At 42.3% G+C, this 13,744-nt stretch overlaps 1 protein-coding gene across 3 annotated transcripts in view; it reads right to left on the bottom strand.

Annotated features, from left to right (window-relative positions):
- Window positions 1–8,571, bottom strand: part of FRMPD1 (FERM and PDZ domain containing 1) — a 118,761-nt gene extending 110,190 nt beyond the window's left edge. Inside the window, exons 1-2 of one of the 3 annotated variants that reach the window (XM_032478014.1) lie at window positions 8,401–8,571; window positions 2,868–2,961 (exon numbers count right to left, since the gene is read on the bottom strand). The gene's annotated coding sequence lies outside the window, so the exon portion shown is untranslated. The remainder of the gene's footprint in view (window positions 1–2,867; window positions 2,962–8,400) is intronic. The other 2 variants (XM_032478020.1, XM_032478016.1) reach the window with 2 other exon arrangements.
- Window positions 8,572–13,744: the final 5,173 nt, after the last annotated feature.

Genomic DNA, 13,744 nt, shown 5'->3' with positions numbered 1-13,744 from the left:
GAATTAGAGATGAGATTGTCCTCTGAGAGTTAAACTAGGACATCAATACATCATTGATTACAGCAGAGATTTGCTGAGTCACCTTAAAGAAACTGAATGGTTCTCAGACCCAGAGAACTCGATGAAATCTGATTTAAAGTGTTAATATAGCTAAAGAAAGGAAGCATAAGTCAGAAGGGAGGTTGACCAGCCATGAAAATGCAGGGAAAGGAGGTCAAACAAACCTTGGCATTGTTCATCTAATACCATCCAGGGCAGAGAGGTTCTGGTTAAAAAGGTGACATAGGTAATTCTGGTGACAAGTATCTGCCTATTATAGAGGACTAGGTCAGATGTTTCAGAACATTCTTTTAATGATTTCCCCTTGTCCTAAACTCTAAGCTTATCAAGCAACGGATTGTAGTCTGGCTTCCCATGTAGATCCACCTACAGGAAATGACTACGTAGCCATTGGACTTGGGCATCCTTGGGCATTATATTTCTTGTGAGTTAACAAACTGACACCTGATTACAATATGACTTCGTATGTGGTCTGCTTACAGGGCTAGAACGTTCTAGCCATAGGACTTGAGCATTTGATATCTTTAGCAGTGCTAGTTTCCCTTGTGAATTACTAAATGAGCATCCTGGTTATATACAGTAGCCTTGTGAGCTCAGATCTACCTGAGAGCAAACAGATTTCTGAGCCTGACAAGCAAAGGGCCAGAACCTGGACCCTATGAGATTACTGAGGTAATACCCCATTGTGGAGGACTGCAGGGAGACAGCCAGCTGGCCTTCTCCTGGAGTCATCCAGTCTTTGCATTGTCCACACCACATCTTTTGGAACACTACAAAAGGAACTGACCCCCAAGCAATGCAGGGGTCCCCTCTCTGGCAAAGCCTGCAAACAGATGAGTAAGTCCAAACTCTTTACCCTGTCTCAGTGGGATCCCAGCCTGCCCCTCCACCCCCATGTTACGCCCCATCACTCCTCTATGTGCACTCTCAATTCCAAACTCGGTATCTTTGCTCATGCTGTCCATCTCTGGCTAGAATAATCTTTTTCCCTCCACCCCTCAGCTTGACGTGCCAAATTCCATCTTTGATTCGGTACTCAGATCAGGTGCCCTCTTTTGCATAACCACTTCCATAATGCTCTTCCATCTCTGAAGTCTCATTGCTCATTTCCTGTTTACTCTCATTTCTACCTCATGTTAGAATTGCACTGTGAGGTCTCCAAGAATTCCAGAAATATAAGTCATCTCTCTACTCAAGAGAATTCCTCCCTTACAGGAAAATCTTCCTGGGAAATCATTCCATCTTTCATTTATTTACCCAGTCATTTAACAAATATTTACCAAGTGCCTCTGTGTGCCCGGTAACTGGATATGGTGGTGAATGAGACCAGCAGGGCTCCTACCCTTATGCAGCTTCTGGTCTAGTGGGGAAGATAGATGTTAAGAAACAGTAAATTACAGTGTGATAAGTGCCACGCAGGAGAAGAATATGTGAAAGTACAGATGTTATACTTAAGTCAAAACCTGAAAGTAAGTAGCAGTCAGCCAGGAGAATAGGAAGAGTTTCTTGAAAGAGTGTGAGTTGAATGATCTCAATGGCCAGTGTCACTGAGCTATGACAGCCTGATGTCCTCAGTCCCTGGTCCACTATCCTGTATTCAGATAATGCTAGGAACAAATTCACAAATTTTTTCTTTGACTCCCTATCTTCTAGCTCCAGGCAGACTACCCCCTTTACACAACAGTCATCACAGTTGCCAACATATGCAATGATCTGTTTTACTTAAGCTTCCTTAGCTGTAATTACACCCCTATTAGCCAACTGGTTTTGTTTCATGTTAACTTTTCCTAATTTCATTCTCAAGGACTAACATTAACTTCATGCTTTAAGGGTTCTTATTATCCATCTCATCTACCACCTGTAAGGCACAAAAATCTTTGTTTCATTCAGTGCTCTATAGCGCCCAGGGCTATGATGTCTCAACACACAGTCAGCCCTCTGTATCTGAGGGTTCTGCATCCACAGTTATGGAGGGCAGACTGAGGTGGGGTCGGGTCCTGGAACTAATCTTCCATTAATACCGAGAAACAACTGTATATTCTTTGGATGGATTGATGGAAGGAAGGATGGATGGAGTTTACTTTCTTAAACCTCTCTTACATCTGTGCTAAGACCACAGTACTTATCTTATTCACATTTGGGTTCCTCCAGCATGTAGCATAATACCCTACACAGGTTAGGTAATCAAACAATAAATTATTTGAAAATAAAGTCATCTAGCCTTCCCTTGAACTTTTCCATGACTGGGAAGAACTCCCTGCTTTTTCAGGCATTGGGTCCAGAGTTGAACTGCTTCATCCATTAAAGTTCTTCCCACTCTTGAGCTAACATTTGCCTCCCCACTGGTCCTAGTTCTGTCCCCTGAGCCCATAAAAGGCAAATCCACAGCCTCTGCCCCAACGGCAGCCCTTCTAGTGTTGGAGATGGGGGCCAGGTTCCCTGCAGTCACTTATAAATAGGACATCTCTCCAGTGAGAACTCAAGTACTTTACAACACTTCAGAGTACTCCTAACATATGTCAAAGGAGGACACATCCCTCATGGAGTTTGCGGGTGCTCTGAACTCCCACAGAGGCCACTGTGTGAGCAGGGTCTCTCTCCAGGTCAGGAATCCAGACCGGAACTGACCGTGAAAACAATAATTAATGTTTACGTTGCAATTAATTATGGTTTACCGGTTAATCCACTTAACACCCCTGGGATATAGGTCAGGGTTTCTAGTTTATAAATGGTCAAGGGAATGAGGCAGAAGACAATTGAGTGCGCGGGTCTCAGGGACTCAAGAGCCGGTATCCAGACTGACTCACCTGCAATCACTGCTGGTCTCTCTCCTTGGCCAAGAGAATGAATTTAAGTCCAATCTCATTTCACAATTTGCCGATCTGGGAAATGCTACAAATTCTAGGATGAGAAGTAGGAGAGAAGAGTACAGAAAAGACAGACATCAAGGGTCTACTCTGTACCAAGCTCTGCAGTTAAGTTCTGTGTACTAAAGTATGTCAAAAACGTTTCCAAATACAATACTTTACACATACTAGGCCCCAAACTATGCATATAGGCTTATATTATTTGAAATAAGAGACCTGTTAGCTAGGGGGCTCAAACATCTGTTAAATACAGATTTTAATATAGTCAGATTTACTCTGAATCCTCTTAGAACTGATACACTTGGGTCACAAAGAGTCCACTAAAACAAGCCTGTATATTTATTTCATGGTATTGTAAACATATAAGACATTTTCAGTGATTCCTTTTGTCAAATAAAGAATCCTTTCCAAATCATTTAAAATTTGAGTAAATGCCTTCTTTAAATTGACTTTTCAAGTATGAAGTTTCCTCCAAGCAGTGATTCTTAAGCTTTTGGAGGATTTTGAGTCCTTTGAGAATCTTGTGACCACCCCGTAGGTTCTTCCAGAAGAATACACAGAATTCACATATGCACAAAACATTGCATAAAATTCAGGGTCTGTGAACTCAAGGTAAAGATCAGAAAAGAAGTCAGATGGGAAGCAGCTAGGGGGTTCAGAACTTGCATTTTAACAGGGCCAGTCTGGCTAGTGTGATGAGAATTAGACTTGAAGTGGGCAAGGGCAGGTGGAGGTTACTGCAGTCATCCAGGTGAGAGAGGATGGTAGTTTGAACCAGGTAGCAGTGGTGGAGGAATGAGAATTGGTCAGATTCCAATACAGCTTGAAGGTGCAGTGACAGGATTTGCTAACCAGATGGGATGTGCTGTGTGAACAAGGAGGAATCAAAGATGACGCCAAGGTTTTTGGCATAAGCAATTTGCAGGCTGGAGTTGCTATTACCTGGGGTGGGGAAAACTGAAGTGGTACAAGTTTGTTGGAAGAAGGAAAAAGGTAATATTAGCAGCCAAGTTTTGGACACTTTGAACTTGAGATGCCTATTACATATCCAAACAATGATGTTGAGTAGACAGTCAGATGTCTGGTCAGGAATACTGGAGAGAGTTTGGGTTGTGATAATACTTACCTGTAAAACTGGAATAATAATATAATCAGCCCTATATAAGAATACTTATTATTAGGAGGATGTAAAACTCTCAGGGCAGGACCAGGCACACAGTATGCCCTTGATACATTTCAACTATTATTCTTAATTAAAACTTGAATGCTTTCAGTATTTCTATCATTATTATAAAGTTATAAATGTGACTGCTTTTAAGACTGGTGACAAATCCTGGACGTGATTTGTAAAAGAAAACAAAGTTTTGAGCAATGGCAGTGGCTTCAGAATTGGTCTCTAGCCCCCAGAGTTTAAAATTTGGAAGAGTTCTGCACACATTCAATAGTCTTCATAGATAGGTTATGTCATGTTTCTTAAATAATCAGTATGTTATTTCATCAACCCATAATTTATTTCGTTATGAAGAGGGCTTGACGTGAGGAATAAGGCAGTTTATCAGAAGGAACTATCAGCAAGGACCCTGCAGGGAAACATTCCCAGCCCATTCATGTGCCCCCAGTAACACACAAAGTTTAAATGGAAGGAAGCATGAGAACTGACTGACAACCCCGTCTCAACTTCAGTAGCTACAGGCATTAATACTGGTCATAAGCTCATTTGGCTCCTTTTAAAACTGACTCACAAAACCCAGGACCCATGTCTCCCTGAAATAGCAAGCTTCTTAGGGAACTTTCCTTGAAAAGCACACCCTTGCTATCTCTTATTACTCAGTGATCTTTAGCTGTTTTATGTTGGGAAACTGGTGTGGTTTTTACTACACGCTTCTAGATCTTTGAAGCAATGCGCTTCCAACGTCAAAACCTGAACAGTGTTAGAGGTTTCTCATTCTTTTTACATCTCCTTGAATTTGGACTCTAATTCCTTGACCCTGTAATTCTCTTCAACATCTATGTCAGGCCTAATGCTCAATAATTATCTATTAATATTCCTCCTACTCTCCATCTGCTTCCAAAGGAAAGAGGTGATGAAGCAGTTCAAACAGTCCAAAACTGCTTCTGTAACAAACAGATGACTAAGGTCACATACAGTCACAGGTCTCGTTTGATGGATTTAGCAACAGCAGCACAACAACACAGACACAGGAGCCCCAGTGAGGGGAGAGAGAGAGGGCAAAGGACACACAAGAAAGGCTCCTTCCCCCAATCCTCATTTCCTTCCATCTGTAACCAAGGCCACATAAACTGAGCTGATTGCTGCTAATGAGCATGGCGATGCTCAGTTAAACTTCATGAAATACCAATTTCATTCCTTCTCCTTGATTATTCTGCAAGTTTCTAATAATCGCTACATTCACAGTGACTATGCTTCAAGCAGATCTCCAGAGGTGGCACCGCATGAGAGAATAACTCCCTCTGCCCCCTCCCCCCGGAGGACTAGGGTCCTATAGGAAAGCAGGACATGTGAGAGGCTGAGGGGCTGCCCCAACATCTGTGGTTCCCTACTGGCACCCCACTCCAGCCTTGGTCCAGCTGTGTGCCCCAGAACTCTAGGTGGAGAAAAGCTAAAAGATCCAAGAACTGTTAACTCTAAATAGAACCGGTCAAAATTGATCTATGGCAAAAACTTAATGAATTTGTACCCTGTGCCCGTTTTTCTATTTTAAAGAAGTTTTTTTTTCACTTTCCAATAATTTTACATCCATTAATTTTAAAAGCAAATTTTAGTTTTATATATTTCCAGCCAAGCTAAGGGGGGAAAGGACAGAGTTCTGTCCATATTCAAGGCATGGTGGTGACAAAGGAAAAAGCTGTCTAGCAAGAGGTGTTTACACCCCAGTATCTTTTTACCCTTAAAATTCACAACTCAGGCCCACCAGAAAAATGCAAGTGTTTTTTGTCCATGGGAAGCAAGACCATAAAATTTTATCATACAAACCAGGATGCTTTTTAAAGTGAAACAAGGCAACATAAACAATGCACCAGTACAGCAAGCATAAACTGGGACGGTCCAGGCAAACCAGACATCGCCTGCATCGCTCGTCACCGACCAAGCCCCTTGCCAACCAGAACCGCTTTATCACTCAAGAGACCTGACCCAAAAGAAGGTTCCATGGCTAACACAGAGGATAAACGCCCTCTCCTCCCTACTGAGGTAAACAGATCCTAATGTTTATGAACACAAGAACAGGTATCGTTCTTTTTCTCCTTTCTCTCATCCAACAATCTCTCTAGCCATTTTAATCCCAGAGTCCTTTTGCAAGTTCTCGTCTACCCGGCCTCACCACCACCTTAGCCCCTACATTCTTCATCTAGAATGTTCACCCAGGGGTCTGAAAGTTCTATAACCCATCTCCTGAATCCAGTTAGTGGCATGACCTGAATGTTTAAAACTCCACAAGGGAGCCAATAGGATTTAGAGTTGATCTTTTCTGGCCCTACAAAGCAGGACAGGGATCCTAAGGCAGTTTCCTGGGTCCTTTCAGATAGGCAGCCCCTCCCAGTACTCCTCAAGGACATGGAACATGCACAATCCGACTCTGTCTCCGCAGTGGTCAGTGCCCAGCACAAGGGGCTGGTGTACTGAGTTCTCAGTACATGCTATGGAATGAGCAGGCTGTTTCCTCACCTCCCCACCCCCGCCCCACTCTGGGCTCCAGTGTGCCCAGGGTTTTCCTCCCTCTTTCTGCGCAGTGAGAGGGAATCCTGCCCATGATCCCACGTCAGTTGGCTGGACCAGGCTTCTGCTGCCAGCCCCCAGGGACTGGCTAGCTGTCTGCTTCTCTCTCTTGTACTGTGCTGAGCAGAATAGAGCCTCCCATAGACCCCGGGTGGGCACAAGCTGAGTCTGCTTGGTTTTATTCAGTTCAGGAACATTCAACAAAGTTTATTACCTACTCAGTCCAGATCAGATGCTGGAGGTAGAAAATGAGAGCTGTATACGACCTTGAAAGGTTATAGATGCACCAGGACACAGGTGGTTCATAGTCACGACTCTGCAGCCCCACTTCCTGGGTTTGTATCCCAGGCTGTACAATTACCACCTGATTTTCCGTAGGTGAATATTTAACCTCTCTGTACCTGAGTTTTCCATTTAGAAAATGGAAATAAGAGAGCCTGCTTCAGAGGGTTGGTATGAGAACTACTAATAGTATAATTCTGATTATGATCATTATGATTTAGAACCCTGCTTGGCCCAGAGTAAGTACTTAGTAAATTTAACTGTTACCATTTTGTGTTTTGGCTCCTTTTCCTGGAAGCCTAAAGCTTGACCTACTTCCTTTAATTCTCTCTGCATCTGGCTGGTCCCCTCATTTCTCAGGAGGGGCTATTCTTTGCTCCTGGTCCACCTCAATGCTGAGAGCCAAAAATGGTACTTCTCCACACCAACACCTGGCTTGTGTTTTGTCCACTAGGATTCAAACCCAAGCACCTTCAAGAGTTTAAGCAATTATATATCTACCTTCTCTGAAATCAAGTGAATCATTACACAAGCATTTTTCTAAGAAGGTGAGGAAACTCTTGGTCAAACACCAAGGAAGGACCAGATTTGAAAGGAGTCACCCTAAAGCAGAAGCCCGTGTTCCTCAGCACACCTTGTGGCCGTGTATTTCCAGCTCTTTCAAGGACAAAGGCAGGAGTTTCCACATACCGCTCAGAAATTCTGACACCAGTGAACCATGACCCAAAAGAATATTCCCAGGATTTAAAAAAATCATAATGTTATTTTCTTCTTTACTCACCCTAAGTTCTCTGCCAAGTACTGGCACTAACTGACTAGCAACAGTTGGTTATGATTTATTTATTCAACTAGGCATACATATACTTTTCTTTATCCTTCCCAATGAGTCTTTAATATAATTATCAAAGCCACTACCACCCATTTAAAACAGGTAAAGTTCAGAATAAACTGGATTTTTTTTTTTCTCCTGGCTAAGGCAATTGTGAATTTCTATGACTTGATGGTTCACAGCCTCAAACTCAAAATAATCTCAATCACCGACTTAAGTTTCATTCGAAAACACTGCATTGCTATCATGCCTGCCCTAGCTAAGTTCCAAGTGGTACTCTTTGCATCATTTCCAACACAATTTTAGATAATTTCAGTGCAAAGAAACAATAAAAAACTATTGGCCAATAAACATAATTACCCCAAATGTGGTAATTTTATTACTATGTGAAAATTAACCCTGCTCTGCTCCTCACCTACCACCACTCCAATCCTTGGAAATGCTTCCTTCTGACAGACCTGAGTTAGATCTTTTAGTCACAATGGTGAGATGTTGTGCCCCAGAAGTCTCTACTTCCAGGGTGCCTTAGAGCAGATCTCTCTCCTAGCTTGGTTTCTTTTTCCTGAAGACTGCTGAAGGCCTGGAACCAATGGGCCAGTTACCACATGCTCCTGATACACACTTACCTGCTTCCTTCCACTGATGTCCACAGTCTTCACACTGATCACAGAGTCACAGAGCATCAATCCTGGAAGGGACTTTAGAGACCAGCCAATCCAAGCCCTCATTTTACAGATATGGACACTGGAGCCTACCAAGAGGAACTCACTTGTCCAAGGTCACACAGCTCATTAATGAAAGAGCTGGGACTAGAATTGCTGAACTGGAGATTCATCTCCCTGTGTTGTCATTCTTCTTCCAACCGGTTCTCATGCTCTCTGCCCTAGTTGGCTTTTGTGCACTTGACAGACAGTCCACACCCTCCCTGTCTGTGCCAGCAGGCTGCAAGGTTTGGCTGGCCCAGGACTCTTAACCTGCAGAGCAATGAGTGTCATGTGACTCTCTTGGAAACATACACATTGAGTAGGGATGCATCAGATGTTCACGTGTAACCAGAATTGCATGTCTGCCAAGTCCAACGTGTCGATAAGCAAGCAGAGCCTACCAGTCATTTACAATATCGGAAATTTTAAGTTCTTTTTTTTTTTTAAATAAGTAACAATTATAAATAATACCAGACTTTAAACAGGAAATTTGTAAAAGTTTCACTACATAAAGATTTTCACTCAAAGTAGACAAAATAAAGTCATCTCAAATTTGGAAGATAGCAAGTTAATAAATTTTCTCAACTGGGGCCTATCCAACCTCAGTCAGATTTCTAAATGAAGCATTGAGTTACTATTGTACATTGTACAACTGTATTTTAAAAGGATAGGTCCAGTTGCGTTTTTTCTATTTTTAATTCCTCCTCTTCATTTACAGTATCAGCAGCAGCTTTTTATTTCCCAGGTACTCAACTCCGTCAATAAAATCTTCAAATTGCAGCTCAGGGAATAGACTATGTGCCCAGTGTTCCATGTGTCTGCTTACCGTCTTTTAAGTCTTCAGCCTCATGACCTTTCAATTTTGCCTTATCAAGCACATGCCTTAGTGCTGGAAGCCCTCTCTCCGAAATTCATCTCTGAGCATCCAGCTTCTGTATGTTCCTGTCAACTGTTCTCCCTGGCGGTGCGGGCACTGGCGCTCCTCTCCCTGACGCTCCATCAGGCTCAGCTTCTTCGGCCGTCTTCTCTCTCCGGAGCGGCTGGCTTTCCTCCCTTTCTGGACACTCATCCTGGATCTCCTTTGCAGATCCGTCTTCCTCTCACCTGGTCAGTAAGTATCAAAGACTTCATGTTAGACCCTCTCACGCAGACCGCGGCGACCACCGCACAGGGCTGTGCTCGGCGCGACAGGGAAACCGCGCTTTTTGCGACACTCTCGCGAGAAAAGCCCTCGGCGTTTGGCCTTTAGTTCTTCTTCCCGCGCCTGTAATTTCAGGTTACCGTACAACAAGCTTTGATACGATCCCCCAAAATCAACTTATTTAACAACAAACATTTACTTAGGAAATACTTACTGAATAATTCCAATTTGCTAGGCACTGTGCTAGCATCAGGGATAAAAAAATGCGTACGACTCCCATCCTTTTTCAGTGGAGAGGGAGGGCACATACACAAGGGCCAGATGTTGTGCTCAGGACTTGGACACTTTGACGGGAGTAGGAGCAGGTCTTGTAGACACAGAAACAGCAGCTAAGCCAGCACAGGAGAGATAGTGGAGGTTTTTAATTTTATTTATTTAAATTTTTTTCTTTCAGTTTTACTGAGATATAATTGACATACAGCACTGTGTTAAGTTTAAGGTGTACAGCATAATGGTTATAGTAAGTTTAGTCGACATCATGAAATGATTATCATAGTAAGTTTAGTGAACATCCATCATCACATATAGACACAAAATTACAGAAATGGAAACAAATACTTTTCCATCTGATGAGAACTCTGGATTTACTCTCTTAACAACTTTCATATATCATATACAGCAGTATTATATTTATCATGGTGTACATTACATCCACAGTATTTATTTATTTTATAACTGGAAGTTTGTACCTTTTGACTGCCTTCATCCAATTCTTCCCCCTCCACACCCTACCTCTGGTAACCACAAATCAGATCACTTTTCCTATGAGTTGATTTGTTTGTTTTTCCTATGAGTTGTTTTGAAGTGTAGTTGATCTACGACACTATGTTAGTTCCTGTTATACAACATAGTGATTCTATATTTTTATATGTTTCAAAATGATCGCCACAATAAGTGATCTGTTCACCAAAGATATTTTCTTAATTTCTCTTTCTGATAGATCATTGTTACAGAAATGCAATAGATTTCTGCATATTAATTTTGAATTCTGCAGCTTTATTGATGAGTTCTAGTAGTTTTTTGTGGCATCTTTAGAATTTTCTATATATATCAGCTGCAAACAAAGGCAGTTTTACTTCTTCCTGTCCAATTTGGATTCCTTTTGTTTCTTTTACTTGTCTGATTGCTGTGGCTAGGACTTCCAGTACTATGTTGAATAAACGCAGTGACAGTGAACATCCTCATCTTGTTCCTGATCTTGGAGAAAATGCTTTCAAGCTCTTCACTGTTGAGTATGATGTTAGCTGTGGGCTTGTCAAAGTGGCCTTTATTATGTTGAGGTATGTTCCCTCTATATTCACTTTGTTAAGAGTTTTTATCATAAATGGATGCTGATTTTTTTTCAAAAGTTTTTTCTGCATCTGTTGAGATGATTATATAATTTTTATTCTTTAATTTTTAAAATATGGTGTATCACATTGATTGATTTCCAGATATTTAAACATGCTTGCATTCCTGGGATAAATCCCACTTGACCATGGTGTATGATCCTTTTAATGTATTGTTAGAGTTGGTTTGCTAATATTTTCTTGAGGATTTTTGCATCTATGTTCATCAGTGATATTTGCCTATAATTTTCTTTTTGTGTGTGTGATATTTTTGTCTGGTTTTGGTGTTAGGGTGATGCTAGCTTCATAGAATGAGTTTGGAAGCATTCCTTCTGCTGTAATTTTTTGGAAGAGTTTGAGAAGGATAGGTGTTAACTTTTCTCTAAATGTTTGGTAGACTTCACCTATGAAGCCACCTGTTCCTGGACTTTTGTTTGTTGGGAGTTGTTTTTATTACTGACTCAATTGCATTACTGGTACTTGGTCTGTTCATATTTTCTATTTCTTCGGTTCAGTCTTGGGAGATTGTACATTACTAGGAATTTGTCCATTTCTTCTAGGTTGTCTATTTTATTGGCATATAATTGTTCGTAGTAATCTCTTATGATCCTTTGTATTTCTGTGCTGTCAGTTATAACTTCTTAATCATTTCTGATTTTATTGATTTGGGCCCTTTCTTTTTTTCTTGATGCATCTGGCTAAAGGTTTATCAATTTTGTCTATCTTTTCAAAGAAAAAGGCTTTAGTTTCATTGATCTTTTCTATGTTTTTTTAGTTTCTAGTTTCTTCTCTGATCTTTATGATTTCCTTCCTTCTGCTAATTTGGGGTTTTGTTTGTTCTTTTTCTAGTTCCTTTAGAGGTAAAGTTAGGTTGTTTATTCGTGATTTTTCTTGTTTCCTGAGAGAAGCTTGTATTGCTATAAACTTCCCTCTTAGAACTGCTTTTACACATCCCATAGATTTTGTAGTGTATTTTTTAATTTCAGTTATTGCATTTTTCAGCTCTGTTTGGTTCTTCTTTGTATTTTCTAATTCTTTGTTAAACTCCTCATTGTGTTCATTCATCCTTCTCCTGAGTTCTTTGAGTGTCTTTATGATCGTTATCTTGAACTCTTTATCCAATAGATTACTTATCTCTACTTTACTTGGTTATTTTTCTGTGGTTTTATCTTGTTCCTTCATTAGGAGTGTATTCCTCTGTTGCCTCATTTTGCCTTAGTATGCTGTTTTAATTTCTATGTATTTGGTAGGGTGGTTAAGTTTCCTGATCTTGGAGAAGTGGCCTTTTATAGGAGACGTCCTGTGAGTTCCAATAGTGCAATATCTCTCATCAGAACTATAAGCTTTAGCGGTGCCCCCTGTGTGGGGTTGCATGGTCCCTTCTGTTGTGGCAGGCTGACTCCTGTGAATGTTCTCTTAGGCATGGCTGGCCCCCAGGGCAGTTGGTTGACAGGATCTGCCTGTGTGGAGGCTGCTGGTGGGCAGGGCCAGGTTATAAGGCAGCTGGCTGCAGGGCCCTGGGGCGGTTCCAGGGCTAGTGCTAGCCCACTGGTGGGCAGAGCCAGGTCCCTGGGTGATGGATGCAGGGCCATGGGTTCGGCCTATTGGCGGGCAGGGTCAATTCCTGATATGTCTGGTTGTGGGGTCTGGGGTGTCCCAGAGCTGATGTTGGCCCACTGGTGAGTGAGGCTGGGTCCTGGGCTAGCTGGCTGAGGAACCCAAAGTGTCTTGGAGCTGGTGTCAGCCTGCTTGTGGGCAAGGCTGGGTCCCAAAGGCTGAGTGTGTGGCCTTGGGGGGCTTGGGGCTAGTGCTGGTGCCCTGGTGGGTGGGACCAGGTTCTGGGCCCTGTGGTGATGGTGCTTGGTCACAGGGTGACTTGGGGTTCAGAGGGTCCTAAGGCAGCCAGCCTGATAATGGGTGGGGCGGGGTTCTGCACTAAAAAACTAGAGGCCTTCCAGAATGTACTTGCCAGCACCAGTGTCCTTGTCCCCAAAATGGTTGCCACCAGCATTTATGTCCCTAGGGTGAGATCCAGTTGCCTCCTGCTTCTCTAGGAGGCTCTCCAAGATCAGCAGGTGGGTCTCACCCAGCCTACTTTCAAATTATTGCTTTCTGCTCTGGGCGCCGGAGCATTGAGATTTGTGTGCACCCTCTAACAGTAGAGTCTCTATTTCCTACAGCCCTCTGGCCTGCCCAAAAGTAAGTTTTGCTGACCTTCAAAGCCAAATGTTCTGGGGGCTTGCATTCCTGGTGCAGGACCCCAGGGCTAGGGAGCTCGATGTGGGGCTTGGACTCTTTGCTCCTTGGGTAGAGCCTTTGCAGCTGTAATTATCTTCCCATTTGTGGGTCACCCGCCTCAGTGTGTGGGTCTTGACTTGACTATACCGCATCTCCTCCCCTCCTACCCATCTCATGTGATTTCTTCTTTATGTCTTTAGAAGATGCTAGTCTTCAGGTCATTGTCATTAATAGCTGCTCTGTAAATAGTTTAAATTTTGGTATGCCCATGGAAGGAGGTGAGCTCAAGGTCTTCCTACTTTGCCATCTTGGACACTCCTCAGTGAAGGCTATTTTTTTTTAAATTGAAGTATAGTCAGTTACAATGTGTCAATTTCCAGTATACAGCATAATGTTTCAGTCATACATATACATATAATCCTTATCATAATCTTTTTCATTATAGGTTACTACAAGGTCAGTGGAGACTTTTTAAAAATCATCTTCTAATTTCAGAATA

This window comes from Camelus ferus, chromosome 4, assembly GCF_009834535.1.
Source record: "Camelus ferus isolate YT-003-E chromosome 4, BCGSAC_Cfer_1.0, whole genome shotgun sequence".
Taxonomy (NCBI): Eukaryota; Metazoa; Chordata; class Mammalia; order Artiodactyla; family Camelidae; genus Camelus; species Camelus ferus.
This window is presented reverse-complemented; position numbering and strand designations above follow the sequence as displayed.